The following is an 18,184-nucleotide window of genomic DNA, read 5'->3' on the forward strand; positions in this document are numbered from 1 at the left end:
CCTAATCCCATTCCTGCACAAATCAAAACAACGAGCAATAACATTCCGACCACTCTCCCAGCTCCTATTCTGAGTACTAGTCGCCGACCTCCTCGTCCTAACATGAGTAGGAAGCCAACCCGTCGAACACCCATTCATCATCATCGGCCAACTCACTTCAATCGCCTACTTCACTATCCTCCTATTTCTCCTCCCCGCCGCAAGCGCCCTAGAAAACAAAATACTCAACTGCTAAATACTCTAATAGTTTATAAAAACATTGGTCTTGTAAACCAAAGATTGAAGACTTACCACTTCTTAGAGTACCCCAAACTCAGAAAAAAAGGACTCAAACCTTTATCTCCAGCTCCCAAAGCTGGCATTTTCAATAAACTATTCTCTGACCCTAACCCCTAAACCGCCCGAATAGCACCCCGCGACAACCCCCGCACAAGCTCCAATACAACAAACAAAGTCAACAACAGCCCCCAACCCGCCACTAAAAACATCCCTGCCCCATGTGAATAAAACATGGAAACTCCACTAAAATCCGACCGAACAACAAACACCCCAACATTATTCACAGTAGAAACCCCGAACTTCCAAGCCCCCATAAACCCCCCAAACACCAACCCCCCAAAAACAATTGCCACAAACGCTACTGCACATCCAATCACCCGTCAATCCCCCCAAGCCCCAGGGAAAGGCTCCGCTGCTAAAGCTACTGAATAAACAAACACCACCAGCATACCCCCCAAATACACCATAAACAGCACTAAAGCCACGAACGAAACCCCAAGGCCCAGCAACCACCCGCACCCCGCCACAGACGCTAACACCAAACCAACAACCCCATAATACGGCGAAGGATTCGACGCCACACCCAAAACACCCACCGCAAAGCAAATCCCTAAAAAAAACATAAAATAAGTCATTATTCCTGCCCGGACACTACCCGAGGCCTGCGGCTCGAAAAGCCGCCATTGTTCTCAACTACAGGAACTAACCGCAAGCCCCCAATAATTCTACCCCATCTATGCCATTATGCTTAACCCCCCCCCCCTCCCCCCCCGAGGCGGGGGTATTTGGTTATGCATATTCGTGCATAAATTTATATACCCCATATACATACATACTATAGTACCAGTAATATACATTATATACGGACTATCTTATAAGCAGGTGCTAAACCCATACATGTACACGGCCATTAAACCCTTAAACACACTCCTACCAAACCACCCGGCATGAATGTTCTAGGACCATACCGCACAACACCCAATACAACTCCACTCAAGCGCATAACAAGACCCCATTTTAATGAATGCTCACAGGACATGCTCCAACAACAACTCTCCACCACATATCTCATGCAGTTCGTATCAGACGGATTTATTAATCGTACTCCTCACGTGAAATCAGCAACCCGTTGCACATAATGTCCGGTATGACTAGCTTCAGGCCCATACGTTCCCCCTAAACCCCTCGCCCTCCTCACATTTTTGCGCCTCTGGTTCCTCGGTCAGGGCCATCCATTGGGTTCACTCACCCCTCCTTGCCCTTCAAAGTGGCATCTGTGAGTACTTTCACCTTCTCAATGCGTAATCGCGGCATGTTCCAGCTTTTTGGCGCCTCTGGTTCCTCTTATTTTTTCCGGGGTTACCTCACAGGTGGCTATTCCCAGTGATCTCGGGGGTCCCACAATCTAAGCCTGGACACACCTGCCTCACGGCCTATCCTATATTTCAAGGGTCCCTCGATGAGACGGTTGGCGTATATGGGGAATCATCCTGACACTGATGCACTTTGACCACATTCAGTTAATGTTACCTCCACCCTCCGGGTTAAATGGGGCTATTGGATGAATGCTCGTTGGACATAGCACAAAACAACAAATCATTAAGCGCAACCCCTGCGCTTCACAAACTAAACCAGTAAACTTTCGCTAACCACCATGTAGCATAAACCTTCATCGCCCAATCCCAGCAAACTACCTCTAAAACTCCATTAATCATCCCTTCCATGACATCATCGGAACGATGTACATATACACACAAACACATACAAAATAACTTAAACTTATTAGAGAAACTCCAGTACTAAAAATAGTAAACACAAGCAATAATTTCATATACTTCACTCTCACTCACCACTCAACTATCAGCTAACCACACCCCCGTCCACATAGCTTAACACAAAGCATGGCACTGAAGTTGCCAAGATGGCATAAAACATGCCTGCGGACAAAAGACTTAGTCCTAACCTTACGGTTGGTTTTTGCTAAATATATACATGCAAGTATCCACGCCCCAGTGTAAACGCCCTCGACCACCTACCCCCATACAGGCCTTGAGGAGCGGGTATCAGGCACACCCAAGTAGTAGCCCAAGACGCCTCGCTAAGCCACGCCCCCACGGGTATTCAGCAGTAATTAACATTAAGCAATGAGTGCAAACTTGACTTAGTTATAGCAACAGCCTAACTTCAAGGGTTGGTAAATCTTGTGCCAGCCACCGCGGTCATACAAGAAACCCAAATCAACCGTCCTATTGACACGGCGTAAAGAGTGGTAAAATGCCTATCCTAGCTAACTAAGATCAAAATGCAACTGAGCTGTCATAAGCCCAAGATGCACCTAAACACACCATTAAGATGATCTTAGGAACTAACGACTGATTTAAACCCACGAAAGCCAGGGCCCAAACTGGGATTAGATACCCCACTATGCCTGGCCCTAAATCTTGATACTTACTTTACCGAAGTATCCGCCAGAGAACTACGAGCACAAACGCTTAAAACTCTAAGGACTTGGCGGTGCCCCAAACCCACCTAGAGGAGCCTGTTCTACAATCGATAATCCCCGATTAACCCAACCACCCCTTGCCAACACAGCCTACATACCGCCGTCGCCAGCCCACCTCGAATGAGAGCACAACAGTGGACACAATAGCACCCCGCTAATAAGACAGGTCAAGGTATAGCCTATGGAGTGGAAGAAATGGGCTACATTCCCTATTCATAGGGCACACGGAAAGAAGCGTGAAACCACTTCTGGAAGGCGGATTTAGCAGTAAAGTGGGACAATAGAGCCTACTTTAAGCCGGCCCTGGGGCACGTACATACCGCCCGTCACCCTCCTCAAAAGCCACATCCCACATAACTAATACCATAAATACGCTGAAGATGAGGTAAGTCGTAACAAGGTAAGTGTACCGGAAGGTGTACTTAGAATATCAAGACGTAGCTATAACACCAAAGCACTCAGCTTACACCTGAAAGATATCTACTAGACCGGATCGTCTTGAAGCCCCCCCTCTAGCTCAACCACACAAATAGTACACCAAAACTAAAGAATTTACTAAACTAATTAAACTAAAGCATTTTACAGTCTTAGTATAGGCGATAGAAAAGACACTTAGACGCGATAGAGACCCCAGTACCGTAAGGGAAAGATGAAATAGCAGTGAAACAATCAAAGCGACAGACAGCAAAGATCAACCCTTGTACCTTTTGCATCATGGTTTAGCGAGAACAACCAAGCAAAGTGAACTAAAGTTTGCCCCCCCGAAACCCAAGCGAGCTACTTTCAAGCAGTTAAAGAGAGCGAACCCGTCTCTGTTGCAAAAGAGTGGGATGACTTGTCAGTAGAGGTGAAAAGCCAACCGAGCTGGGTGATAGCTGGTTACCTGTGAAACGAATCTAAGTTCCCCCTTAATCCTCCCTACCGGACATCCTGAACCCTAATGAGATGATTAAGAGCTATTTAATGGAGGGACAGCTCCATTAAAAAAGGACACAACCTCGACTAGCGGATAATTCTTACTACTGATCCTACCGTGGGCCCTAAAGCAGCCATCAAAAAAGAGTGCGTCAAAGCTCCACCACCTAAAAATACCAAAATAAGATGATTCCCTTATCACAAACAGGTCAACCTATGAATATAGGAGAATTAATGCTAAAATAAGTAACTCAGGGCCACACCCCTCTAACGGCGCAAGCTTACATAGAAACATTATTAACAGACCTAGACAGATACAAAAACCCCTACAAGACCACGTATTAACTAACCCTGTTAACCCGACTCAGGAGCGCCTATAAGAGCGATTAAAATCTGTGAAAGGAACTCGGCAAATTAATAAGGCCCGACTGTTTACCAAAAACATAGCCTTCAGCAAATTAAACAAGTATTGAAGGTGATGCCTGCCCGGTGACTTAGGTTTAACGGCCGCGGTATCCTAACCGTGCAAAGGTAGCGCAATCAATTGTCCCATAAATCGAGACTTGTATGAATGGCTAAACGAGGTCTTAACTGTCTCTCACAGATAATCAGTGAAATTGATCTCCCCGTGCAAAAGCGGGGATGTGAACATAAGACGAGAAGACCCTGTGGAACTTAAAAATCAACGACCACCGCGAATCCTCAATCAACCCCACTGGGGCCACTACCATCGCAGAGCCTGGTCGATATTTTTCGGTTGGGGCGACCTTGGAGGAGAACAAATCCTCCAAAAACAAGACCATACCTCTTTACCTAGAGCTACCCCTCAAAGTGCTAACAGTGACCAGACCCAATATAATTGATTAATGGACCAAGCTACCCCAGGGATAACAGCGCAATCCCCCTCAAGAGCCCATATCGACAGGGGGGTTTACGACCTCGATGTTGGATCAGGACATCCTAATGGTGCAGCCGCTATTAAGGGTTCGTTTGTTCAACGATTAACAGTCCTACGTGATCTGAGTTCAGACCGGAGCAATCCAGGTCGGTTTCTATCTATGACACACTCTCCCCAGTACGAAAGGACCGGGAAAGTGGGGCCAATACCACAAGCACGCCCCCCCCCTCTAAGCAGTGAAACCAACTAAACCGTGAAGAGGGCCTTCCCCCACCACTTTCAATCCTAGAAAAGGACCAGCTAGAGTGGCAGAGCCCGGCAAGTGCAGAAGGCTTAAGCCCTTTCCCCAGAGGTTCAAATCCTCTCCCTAGCTTCACCCATGATTCAAATAACAACACTAAGCTGCCTCGTTATATCCCTCCTATACATCATCCCAATCCTGATTGCCGTAGCCTTCCTAACCCTAGTAGAACGGAAAATCCTAAGCTACATACAATCCCGCAAAGGCCCTAACGTTGTCGGGCCTTTTGGCCTACTTCAACCATTTGCGGACGGACTGAAACTATTTACCAAAGAGCCCATCCGACCCTCTACCTCTTCCCCACTTCTATTCATTCTGATACCAATACTAGCCCTTGTCCTAGCCCTCACCACTTGAGCACCACTACCACTCCCATTTCCCCTAGCAGATCTAAACCTCGGAGTTCTCTTCCTAATAGCCATGTCAAGCCTAGCCGTCTACTCAGTCCTATGATCAGGCTGAGCCTCGAACTCAAAATACGCACTAATCGGAGCCCTACGGGCAGTAGCACAGACCATTTCATACGAAGTGACACTGGCCATAATCCTGCTATCAATAATCATACTAAGCGGAAGCTACACACTCAGCTCCTTTGCCATCGCACAGGAGCCTCTATACTTCATTTTCTCCTCATGACCCCTAGCAATAATATGATACGTATCCACCCTAGCAGAGACAAACCGAGCTCCTTTTGACCTCACAGAGGGTGAATCTGAGCTAGTCTCAGGGTTTAACGTTGAATACGCCGCAGGACCCTTCGCCTTATTCTTCCTAGCTGAATATGCGAACATTATGCTAATAAATACACTTACAGCCATCATATTCCTAAACCCAAGCGCCCTAGGGCCACCCACAGAACTATTCCCCGTCATCCTAGCCACAAAAGTCCTCCTACTATCTTCTGGTTTCTTATGGGTCCGAGCTTCATACCCACGATTCCGATATGACCAACTAATGCACCTACTATGAAAAAACTTCCTACCCCTCACACTAGCTCTGTGCCTCTGACACATCAGCATACCTATCTGCTATGCAGGCCTACCTCCTTACATAAGGAAATGTGCCTGAACTACAAAGGGTCACTATGATAAAGTGAACATAGAGGTATAACAGCCCTCTCATTTCCTGTTGACCTTAGAAAAGTAGGAATTGAACCCACACAAGAGAAATCAAAATTCTCCATACTTCCCTTATATTATTTTCTAGTAGAGTCAGCTAATCAAGCTATCGGGCCCATACCCCGAAAATGATGGTTTAACCCCCTCCTCTACTAATGAACCCTTACGCGACCCCAATCATAACCTTCAGCCTCATCTTGGGCACCACAATCACAATTTCCAGCAACCACTGAGTTCTGGCCTGGACAGGACTGGAGATCAACACACTAGCCATCATTCCCCTAATTGCCAAATCCCACCACCCACGAGCAGTAGAAGCCGCAACGAAATACTTCCTAACCCAAGCAGCTGCTTCCGCCCTGGTCCTATTCTCTAGCATAACCAATGCCTGAGTCACCGGCCAATGAGACATCACACAAATAAACCACCCAACCTCCTGTCTACTACTGACAGCAGCAATCGCTATTAAACTGGGCCTAGTGCCATTTCACTTCTGATTCCCAGAAGTACTACAAGGATCGCCACTAATAACAGCCCTGCTACTCTCGACCCTCATAAAATTCCCCCCACTAACCCTGCTCCTACTAACATCCAAATCCCTCGACCCAGCTCTACTCACCGCCATGGCCCTAGCCTCAACAGCACTAGGAGGCTGAATAGGACTGAACCAAACACAAACACGCAAAATCCTAGCCTTCTCGTCCATCTCCCACTTAGGCTGAATCGCCATCATCCTAGTTTACAGCCCCAAATTGGCCTTACTTACCTTCTACCTATACACAATCATAACATCAGCCGTATTCCTAGCCCTTAACAAAATCAAAGCCCTTAACCTATCCATGATCACAACCTCATGAACAAAAACCCCAGTGCTAAACGCCACCCTAATACTAGTACTTTTATCCCTAGCAGGCCTCCCCCCATTAACAGGCTTTATACCAAAGTGACTTATCATCCAAGAACTAACTAAACAGGAAATAACACCAGCAGCCATGGCAATTGCCATGCTATCACTGCTCAGCCTCTTCTTCTACCTACGCCTCGCATACCACTCAACAATTACCCTTCCCCCCAACTCCTCTAACCACATAAAACAATGATACACTAGCAAAGCCCCAAGCACACCTACTGCGGTCCTTGCCTCACTATCAATCCTCTTACTTCCCCTGTCCCCAATAATACATGCCATTGTCTAGAAACTTAGGATAACACCCCAAACCGAAGGCCTTCAAAGCCTTAAATAAGAGTTAAACCCTCTTAGTTTCTGCACATTAAGACTTACAGAATATTAACCTGTATCTTCTGAATGCAAGTCAGACGCTTTAATTAAGCTAAAGCCTCCCTAGACAGATGGGCTTCGATCCCACAAAACTCTAGTTAACAGCTAAATGCCTAAACCAATTGGCTTCTGCCTACAAAGACCCTGACGCACCCTAGTGCGCATCGATGAGCTTGCAACTCAACATGAATTTCACTACAGAGCCGATAAGAAGAGGAATTAAACCTCTGTAAAAAGGACTACAGCCTAACGCTTCAACACTCAGCCATCTTACCCGTCACCTTCATCAACCGATGACTATTTTCCACTAACCATAAGGATATTGGCACCCTGTACCTCATCTTCGGGGCATGAGCAGGAATAGTCGGCACCGCACTCAGCCTATTAATCCGCGCAGAACTAGGACAACCAGGAACTCTCCTAGGCGACGACCAAATTTACAATGTAATCGTTACCGCTCACGCCTTTGTAATAAGCTTCTTTATAGTCATACCCATCATGATCGGAGGATTCGGCAACTGATTAGTCCCCCTCATAATCGGTGCCCCCGACATAGCATTCCCGCGAATAAACAACATAAGCTTTTGACTCCTCCCCCCATCATTCCTCCTCCTACTAGCCTCATCCACTGTAGAAGCTGGCGCCGGCACAGGCTGAACTGTCTACCCTCCCCTAGCAGGTGACCTTGCCCACGCCGGAGCTTCAGTAGACCTGGCTATCTTCTCACTCCACTTAGCCGGTATCTCCTCCATCCTTGGGGCCATCAACTTTATCACCACAGCCATCAACATAAAACCCCCCGCACTCTCACAATACCAAACCCCACTATTTGTCTGATCCGTACTAATTACCGCCATCCTACTCCTTCTATCACTCCCCGTACTCGCCGCCGGTATTACAATATTACTAACTGATCGAAACCTAAACACCACATTCTTCGACCCCGCTGGAGGAGGAGACCCAATCCTGTACCAACACCTATTCTGATTCTTCGGACACCCAGAAGTCTATATTCTGATCCTACCGGGGTTTGGAATCATCTCACACGTAGTCACGTACTACTCAGGCAAAAAGGAGCCCTTCGGCTACATGGGAATAGTCTGAGCCATACTATCCATCGGCTTCCTAGGATTCATCGTCTGAGCTCACCACATGTTTACAGTAGGAATAGACGTTGATACCCGAGCCTACTTTACATCAGCCACTATAATCATTGCCATCCCTACCGGAATCAAAGTATTTAGCTGACTAGCCACCCTGCACGGAGGAACAATCAAATGAGACCCCCCCCAATACTATGAGCTCTAGGATTTATCTTCCTATTTACCATCGGAGGATTAACAGGAATCGTTCTTGCAAACTCTTCCCTAGACATCGCCCTGCACGACACGTACTACGTAGTTGCCCACTTCCACTACGTCCTATCCATAGGCGCCGTCTTTGCCATTCTAGCAGGATTTACTCACTGATTCCCACTACTCACTGGGTTTACCCTACACCAAACATGAGCAAAAGCCCACTTCGGGGTAATATTTACAGGAGTAAACCTAACGTTCTTCCCCCAGCACTTCCTAGGCCTAGCAGGAATACCCCGACGATACTCGGACTATCCCGACGCCTACACACTATGAAACACCATTTCCTCCATCGGCTCCCTAATCTCAATAGTAGCCGTAATCATACTAATATTCATCATCTGAGAAGCCTTTTCGGCCAAACGAAAAGTCCTACAACCAGAACTAACTACCACAAACGTTGAATGAATCCACGGCTGCCCTCCCCCATACCATACTTTCGAGGAACCGGCCTTCGTCCAAGTACAAGAAAGGAAGGAATCGAACCCTCACATGCTGGTTTCAAGCCAACTGCATTCACCGCTCATGCTTCTTTCTTATGAGACGTTAGTAAACCAATTACATAGCCTTGTCAAGACTAAATCACAGGTAAAAATCCTGTACATCTCATGTGGCCAACCACTCCCAACTAGGATTCCAAGACGCCTCATCACCCATCATAGAAGAACTCGTTGAATTCCACGACCACGCCCTAATCGTTGCCCTAGCTATCTGCAGCCTAGTTCTCTACCTTTTAGCCCACATACTAACAGAAAAACTCTCGTCCAATGCTGTAGACGCCCAAGAAGTAGAGCTGATCTGGACAATCCTACCTGCTATCGTCCTGGTACTCCTCGCCCTCCCATCCCTACAAATCCTCTACATAATGGACAAAATCGATGAACCAGACCTCACCCTAAAAGCCATCGGCCACCAATGATACTGAAGCTACGAATACACAGACTTCAAAGACCTATCCTTCGACTCCTACATAGTGCCCACCCCAGACTTACCCAACGGCCACTTCCGACTGCTAGAAGTTGACCACCGCGTAGTTATCCCAATAGAATCCCCCATCCGCGTGATCATTACTGCAGGAGACGTACTCCACTCCTGAGCAGTCCCAACGCTCGGAGTTAAATCAGACGCAATCCCAGGCCGACTAAACCAAACTTCATTCATTACCACCCGGCCTGGGATTTTTTACGGACAATGCTCAGAAATTTGTGGGGCTAATCACAGCTACATACCCATTGTAGTAGAATCAACCCCACTCCCACATTTCGAGGCCTGATCGTCCCTTCTATCATCATCCTAATCATTAAGAAGCTATGCAACAGCACTAGCCTTTTAAGCTAGCCAAAGAGGGACTTCCCCCTCCTTAATGATATGCCACAGCTTAACCCCGCACCATGATTTTCAATCATAATTATAACCTGATTAACCCTAGCACTCCTCATCCAACCAAAACTACTAGCCTTCACCACAACCAACCCCCCATCAAATAAGACCTCCCTCACTACCAAACCCACACCATGATCCTGACCATGAACCTAAGCTTCTTTGACCAATTTTCCAGCCCCAATCTATTCGGCATCCCCTTAATCCTACTATCCCTACTCTTCCCAGCCCTACTATTCCCGTCCCCAAACAACCGATGAATCAACAACCGCCTTTCTACTATCCAAACATGACTCCTTCACCTAATCACAAAACAACTAATAGTCCCACTCAACAAAAATGGCCACAAATGAGCCATAATATTTACATCCCTAATAATCATACTTCTTACAATCAACCTTCTAGGCCTCCTTCCATATACATTCACCCCAACCACCCAACTATCTATGAACATAGCCCTAGCCTTCCCACTATGGCTCGCCACACTACTAACAGGCCTACGAAACCAACCATCAGCCTCTTTAGCCCACCTATTACCCGAAGGTACCCCTACACCCCTAATCCCCGCACTAATCCTGATCGAAACAACTAGCCTACTAATCCGCCCCCTAGCCCTCGGAGTCCGCCTTACAGCCAACCTTACAGCAGGACACTTACTCATCCAACTCATCTCTACAGCCTCCATTGCATTAATACCCACCCTTCCTGCAGTATCCATCCTAACAATAATCATCCTACTACTCCTAACCATCCTAGAAGTAGCAGTAGCCATAATCCAGGCCTACGTCTTCGTGCTCCTTCTAAGCCTATACTTACAAGAAAACATCTAATGGCACACCAAGCACACTCATACCACATAGTTGACCCAAGCCCTTGACCAATCTTCGGGGCAGCCGCCGCCCTACTCACAACCTCAGGATTAATCATGTGATTCCACTACAACTCATCCATACTACTAACCCTAGGCCTCATCTCAATACTCCTAGTAATACTCCAATGATGACGAGACATTGTACGAGAAAGCACCTTCCAAGGCCATCACACTCCCACAGTCCAAAAAGGCCTACGATACGGCATAATCCTTTTCATCACATCCGAAGCATTCTTCTTCTTAGGGTTCTTCTGAGCGTTCTTCCACTCGAGCCTGGCCCCAACCCCAGAACTAGGAGGCCAATGACCCCCAACAGGAATTAAACCACTCAACCCGATAGAAGTCCCCCTACTAAACACAGCCATCCTACTAGCCTCAGGCGTTACCGTAACGTGAGCCCATCACAGCATCACAGAAGGAAACCGAAAACACGCCATCCACGCCCTAACCCTAACGATCCTCCTGGGATTCTACTTCACAGCCCTACAAGCAATAGAATACCACGAAGCCCCATTCTCAATCGCCGATAGCGTCTACGGATCTACCTTCTTCGTTGCCACTGGATTCCACGGACTCCACGTAATCATCGGATCCTCCTTCCTGACCGTCTGCCTCTTCCGACTGATCAAGTTCCACTTTACATCAGACCACCACTTCGGATTCGAGGCAGCAGCCTGATACTGACACTTCGTAGACGTCATCTGACTATTCCTCTACATAACCATCTACTGATGAGGATCTTGCTCTTCTAGTATATTAATTACAATTGACTTCCAATCTCTAGAATCTGGTATAAACCCAGAGGAGAGCAATGAACGCACTCATGTTCATATTCGCCCTATCATCAATCCTAAGCGCCGCCCTAACCGCATTAAACTTCTGACTCGCCCAAATAAACCCCGACTCAGAGAAACTCTCACCGTACGAATGTGGATTCGACCCACTTGGATCTGCTCGATTACCATTCTCAGTCCGATTCTTCCTCAGTAGCCATCCTGTTCGTCCTATTCGACCTAGAAATCGCCCTCCTACTCCCCCTGCCATGAGCCGTCCAACTCCAATCCCCCCTAATGACCCTCACCTGAACTGTAGTGATCCTCCTTCTCCTAACACTCGGACTGGCCTACGAGTGAATTCAAGGGGGCCTAGAATGAGCAGAATAACAGAAAGTTAGTCTAACCAAAAAGATAGCTGGTTTCGACCCAGCAGATTACAGCCAACCCTGTAACTTTCTTATGTCGCCCCTACATTTAAGCTTCTACTCAGCCTTCATTTTCAGCGGACTAGGACTAGCCTTCCACCGAACCCACCTAGTATCCGCCCTACTATGCCTTGAAAGCATAATATTATCGATATTCGTAGGCCTATCAATATGATCCATCGAAAACCAAGTCTCCTCATTCACCATGGTACCAATTCTCATGCTAACCTTCTCAGCGTGTGAGGCGGGCACAGGCCTGGCCATCCTAGTAGCCTCCACCCGCACACATGGCTCCGACCATCTACACAACCTAAACCTCCTGCAATGCTAAAAATCATCCTACCCACAATCATACTTCTTCCAACAGCCCTGCTGTCTCCACCAAAATTTCTATGGACTAACACCACCTTATACAGCCTCCTAATCGCTGCCCTAAGCCTACAGTGATTAATCCCAACCTACTACCCCTACAAATTTTTATCCAACTGAACAGGAATTGACCAAATCTCATCCCCCCTCCTAGTACTATCCTGCTGACTACTCCCACTCATAATCATAGCAAGCCAAAACCACCTGCAAGAAGAACCCCTACAACGCAAACGAATCTTTATCTCAACCTTAGTCGCAGTCCAGCCATTCATCCTACTAGCCTTTTCCACCACAGAACTAGCACTATTTTACATCTCATTTGAAGCAACCCTCATTCCCACCCTAATCTTAATCACCCGATGGGGGAACCAACCAGAACGCCTAAGCGCTGGCATCTACCTGCTATTCTACACGCCAGTAAGCTCTCTACCCCTGCTAATCACAATCATACACCTATACGTGAAAATTGGCACCCTGCACCTGCCAACCCTACAACTAACCCACCCAACCCTATCCACCTCATGGACAGGAATACTATCAGGTCTAGCACTGCTCATAGCATTCATAGTAAAAGCCCCACTATACGGCCTACACCTCTGACTGCCAAAAGCCCACGTAGAAGCACCCATCGCAGGCTCAATACTCCTCGCCGCCCTACTACTAAAGCTAGGAGGATACGGAATTATACGAGTCACTCTATTTATGGGCCCACTGTCCAACCTCCTGCACTACCCCTTCCTAACCCTGGCCCTATGAGGCGCCCTAATGACTAGCTCAATCTGCCTACGACAGACAGACCTAAAATCACTAATCGCTTATTCATCCGTTAGCCACATAGGCCTAGTTATCGCCGCAGGAATAATCCAAACCCACTGATCATTCTCAGGGGCAATGATCCTAATAATTTCCCATGGACTAACTTCCTCCATACTATTCTGCCTAGCCAACACAAACTATGAACGTACGCACAGCCAAATTCTACTACTCACACGAGGCCTACAACCTCTCCTACCACTCATAGCTACCTGATGATTGCTGGCCAATCTAACAAACATAGCCTTACCCCCAACAACAAACCTCATAGCAGAGCTAACCATTATAATCACCTTATTCAACTGATCTGCCTTCACGATCATCCTAACAGGAATCGCAACCCTACTAACCGCCTCCTACACCTTATTCATACTACTAATGACCCAACGAGGCTCAATCCCCTCCCACATCGCATCTATGCAAAACTCAACCACGCGAGAACACCTGCTCATAACACTCCACATTATCCCAATATTCCTCCTAATCCTCAAACCCGAACTGATCTCCGGAATCCCCTCATGCAAGTATAGTTTAAACCAAACATTAGACTGTGATTCTAAGAATAGAAGTTCAAACCTTCTTACCTGCCGAGGGGAGGGTTTAACCAACAAGAGCTGCTAACTCTTACATCTGAGCCTAAAACCTCAGCCCCCTTACTTTTAAAGGATAACAGCAATCCACTGGTCTTAGGAACCACCCATCTTGGTGCAAATCCAAGTAAAAGTAGTGAACCCCACACTACTAATCAACTCCCTCACACTACTCACGCTGACAATCCTCCTAACCCCAATCATCCTGCCATTTCTATTTAAAAACTTTAAAAACACCCCACAAGCCACCACCCGCGCTGTTAAAACCGCATTCCTAATTAGCCTAGCCCCTACAACCGCATTCATCTACTCGGGAGTAGAATCTGTCACCTGCCACTGGGAGTGAAAATTCATTATAAACTTTAAAATCCCCCTGAGCCTAAAAATAGACCAATACTCAATAACATTTCTTCCAATCGCCCTATTTGTAACATGATCAATCCTACAATTCGCCATATGATACATGGCCTCAGAGCCATACGTAACAAAATTTTTCACCTACCTACTGACATTCCTAGTCGCCATACTCCTCCTAACAACCGCAAACAACATATTCCTCCTATTCGTAGGCTGGGAAGGAGTACGAATCATGTCCTTCCTTCTCATCGGCTGATGACAAGGCCGAGCAGATGCCAACACCGCCGCCCTACAAGCCGTAATCTACAACCGAATCGGAGACATCGGACTGATCCTGAGCATAGCATGACTAGCTTCAACATTCAACACCTGAGAGATCCAACAAGCCGTACACCCCCACCAAACCCCAATCCTCCCCCTCATAGGATTAATCCTCGCAGCCGCAGGAAAATCCGCCCAATTTGGACTCCACCCATGACTGCCCGCAGCAATAGAAGGCCCCACCCCAGTATCAGCCCTACTGCACTCCAGTACCATAGTAGTAGCCGGAATCTTCCTGCTCATCCGCATGCACCCCCTGCTAGCCACCAACCAGACAGCCCTAACTGCCTGCCTATGCCTAGGTGCTCTATCAACCCTATTCGCTGCCACATGCGCCCTAACCCAAAATGACATCAAAAAAATCATTGCTTTCTCAACATCCAGCCAACTAGGACTAATAATAGTCACTATCGGACTAAACCTCCCACAACTAGCCTTCCTACACATCTCAACCCATGCCTTCTTTAAAGCCATACTATTCCTATGCTCAGGGTCTATCATCCACAACCTAAACGGAGAACAAGATATCCGAAAGATAGGAGGCCTACAGAAAATACTCCCAGTCACTACTTCCTGCCTAACCATCGGAAACCTGGCGCTGATAGGAACCCCATTCCTAGCCGGATTCTACTCAAAAGACCTCATCATCGAAAGCTTAAACACATCATACCTAAATACTTGAGCCCTACTCCTAACCCTTATAGCCACAGCATTCACCGCAACCTACAGCATCCGCATAACCATCCTAGTCCAAGCTGGACAAACCCGAATCCCCCCAATAGTATCAATAAACGAAAACAACCCACTAATCACCGCCCCCCTAACCCGACTCGCCCTAGGCAGCATTACAGCAGGAATAATCATTACCTCTTTCATCACACCAACCAAAACCCCCCCAATAACCATACCCCTTATCACCAAAACTGCTGCCATCCTCATAACAATCCTAGGAATCATCCTAGCCCTAGAACTATCGAACATAACACACACCCTCACTCACCCCAAACCAACCCCCCTCATAAACTTCTCCTCTGCATTAGGGTACTTCAACCCCCTAGTACACCGATTCTTCTCCAAAAACCTACTAGAAAAGGGACAAAACATTGCCCTACACTTGATCGACCTCTCCTGACTCAAAAAAATAGGGCCAGAGGGCCTTGCTGAACTACAAGAAGCCGCAAGCAAAGCCGCAACCTCAATACACACAGGGCTAATTAAGGCCTACCTAGGATCCTTCGCCCTCTCCATCCTGGTAATAATCCTAATAACACACAGACTCACTAATGGCCCCTAACATCCGCAAATCCCATCCCCTACTAAAAATAATCAACAACTCCCTAATCGACCTACCTGCCCCCTCCAACATCTCTGCCTGATGAAACTTCGGCTCCCTTCTAGCCATCTGCTTAGCCACACAAATCCTAACAGGCCTGCTACTAGCCATACACTACACCGCAGACACTTCACTCGCCTTCTCCTCAGTAGCTCACACATGCCGAGACGTCCAGTACGGATGGCTCATCCGCAACCTCCACGCCAATGGTGCTTCGCTCTTCTTTATCTGCATCTACTTACACATCGGACGAGGCCTCTACTACGGCTCCTACCTATACAAAGAAACCTGAAACACAGGAGTAATCCTCCTACTCACCCTAATAGCAACTGCCTTCGTAGGGTATGTCCTACCATGAGGACAAATGTCATTCTGAGGGGCCACCGTAATCACCAACCTATTCTCAGCCATCCCGTACATTGGGCAAACTCTAGTAGAATGAGCCTGAGGAGGATTCTCAGTAGACAATCCAACCTTAACCCGATTCTTCGCCATCCACTTCCTACTGCCCTTCCTAATTGCAGGAATCACCCTAGTCCACCTAACCTTCCTACACGAATCAGGCTCAAATAACCCACTAGGAATCGTATCAGACTGCGACAAAATCCCATTCCACCCATACTTCTCCATTAAAGACAGCTTAGGGCTTACCCTAATAATCACCCCTCTAATAGCACTAGCCCTATTTTCACCGAACCTCCTGGTTCTTGGAATCCTAGTTGGGAGTGGTTGGCCACATGAGATGTACAGGATTTTTACCTGTGATTTAGTCTTGACAAGGCTATGTAATTGGTTTACTAACGTCTCATAAGAAAGAAGCATGAGCGGTTAATGCAGTTGGCTTGAAACCCATCCCCAGTGGTGCAAGTGCACTCTCTGAACTCACTGAAGTGCATCCCCAGTGGTGCCAGTGCACTCTCTGGACTCACTGGACTGCATCCCCAGTGGTGCCAGTGCACTCTCTGGACTCACTGCACTGCATCCCCAGTGGTGCCAGTGCACTCTCTGGACTCACTGCAGTGCAGCCCCAGTGGTGCCAGTGCAGTCTCTGGACTCACTGCAGTGCATCCCCAGTGGTGCCAGTGCAGTCTCTGGACTCACTGCACTGCATCCCCAGTGGTGCCAGTGCAGTCTCTGGACTCACTGCACGGCATCCCCAGTGGTGCCAGTGCACTCTCTGGACTCACTGCAGTGCATCCCCAGTGGTTACAGTGCAGTCTCTGGACTCACTGCAGTGCATCGCCAGTGGTGCCAGTGCACTCTCTGGACTCACTGAAGTGCATCCCCAGTGGTGTCAGTGCACTCACTGGACTGACTGCACTGAATCCCCAGTGGTGCCAGTGCGCTCTCCGGAGTCACAGCACTGCATCCCCAGTGGTGCCAGTGCACTCACTGGACTCACTGTACTGCATCACAGGTGGTGCCAGAGCACTCTCTGGACTCACTACAGTGAATCCCCGGTGGTGCCAGTGCACTCTCTGCACTCACTGCACAGCATCCCCAGTGGTGCCAGTGCACTCACTGGACTCACTGGACTGCATCCCCAGTGGTGCCAGTGCACTCTCTGGACTCACTGAAGTGCATCCCCGGTGGTGCCAGTGCACTCTCTGGACTCACTGCACTGCATCCCCAGTGGTGATGGTACAATCTCTGGACTCACTGTAGTGCATCCCCAGTGATGCCAGTGCACTCTCTGGACTCACTGCAGTGCATCCCCGGTGGTGCCAGTGCACTCTCTGGACTCACTGCACTGCATCCCCAGTGGTGCCAGTGCACTCTCTGGACTCACTGCACTGCATCCCCAGTGGTGCCAGTGCACTCTCTGGACTCACTGCAGTGCATCCCCAGTGGTGCCAGTGCACTCTCTGGACTCACTGCACTGCATCCCCAGTGGTGCCAGTGCACTCTCTGCACTCACTGCACTGCATTCCCAGTGGTGCCAGTGAAGTCTCTGGACTTACTGCACTGCACCCTGAGTGGTGCCAGTGCACTCTCTGGACTCACTGCAGTTCATCCCCAGTGGTGCCAGTGCACTCTCTGGACTCACTGCAGTGCATCCCCAGGGCAAAAGCGGGGATGTGAACATAAGACGAGAAGACCCTGTGGAACTTAAAAATCAACGACCACCGCGAATCCTCAATCAACCCCACTGGGGCCACTACCATCGCAGAGCCTGGTCGATATTTTTCGGTTGGGGCGACCTTGGAGGAGAACAAATCCTCCAAAAACAAGACCATACCTCTTTACCTAGAGCTACCCCTCAAAGTGCTAACAGTGACCAGACCCAATATAATTGATTAA

At 48.0% G+C, this 18,184-nt stretch overlaps 1 long non-coding RNA gene across 1 annotated transcript in view; it reads right to left on the reverse strand.

Moving 5' to 3' along the window:
- Nucleotides 1-16,145: 16,145 nt before the first annotated feature.
- LOC308187074 overlaps nucleotides 16,146-18,184 on the reverse strand; it is a 46,119-nt gene continuing 44,080 nt past the window's right edge. Inside the window, exon 3 of the long non-coding RNA XR_013944449.1 lies at nucleotides 16,146-16,580. This is a non-coding gene — a long non-coding RNA (uncharacterized lncRNA). The remainder of the gene's footprint in view (nucleotides 16,581-18,184) is intronic.

This window comes from Anser brachyrhynchus (assembly GCF_964034855.1).
Source record: "Anser brachyrhynchus genome assembly, contig: SCAFFOLD_121, whole genome shotgun sequence".
Lineage (NCBI taxonomy): Eukaryota > Metazoa > Chordata > Aves > Anseriformes > Anatidae > Anser > Anser brachyrhynchus.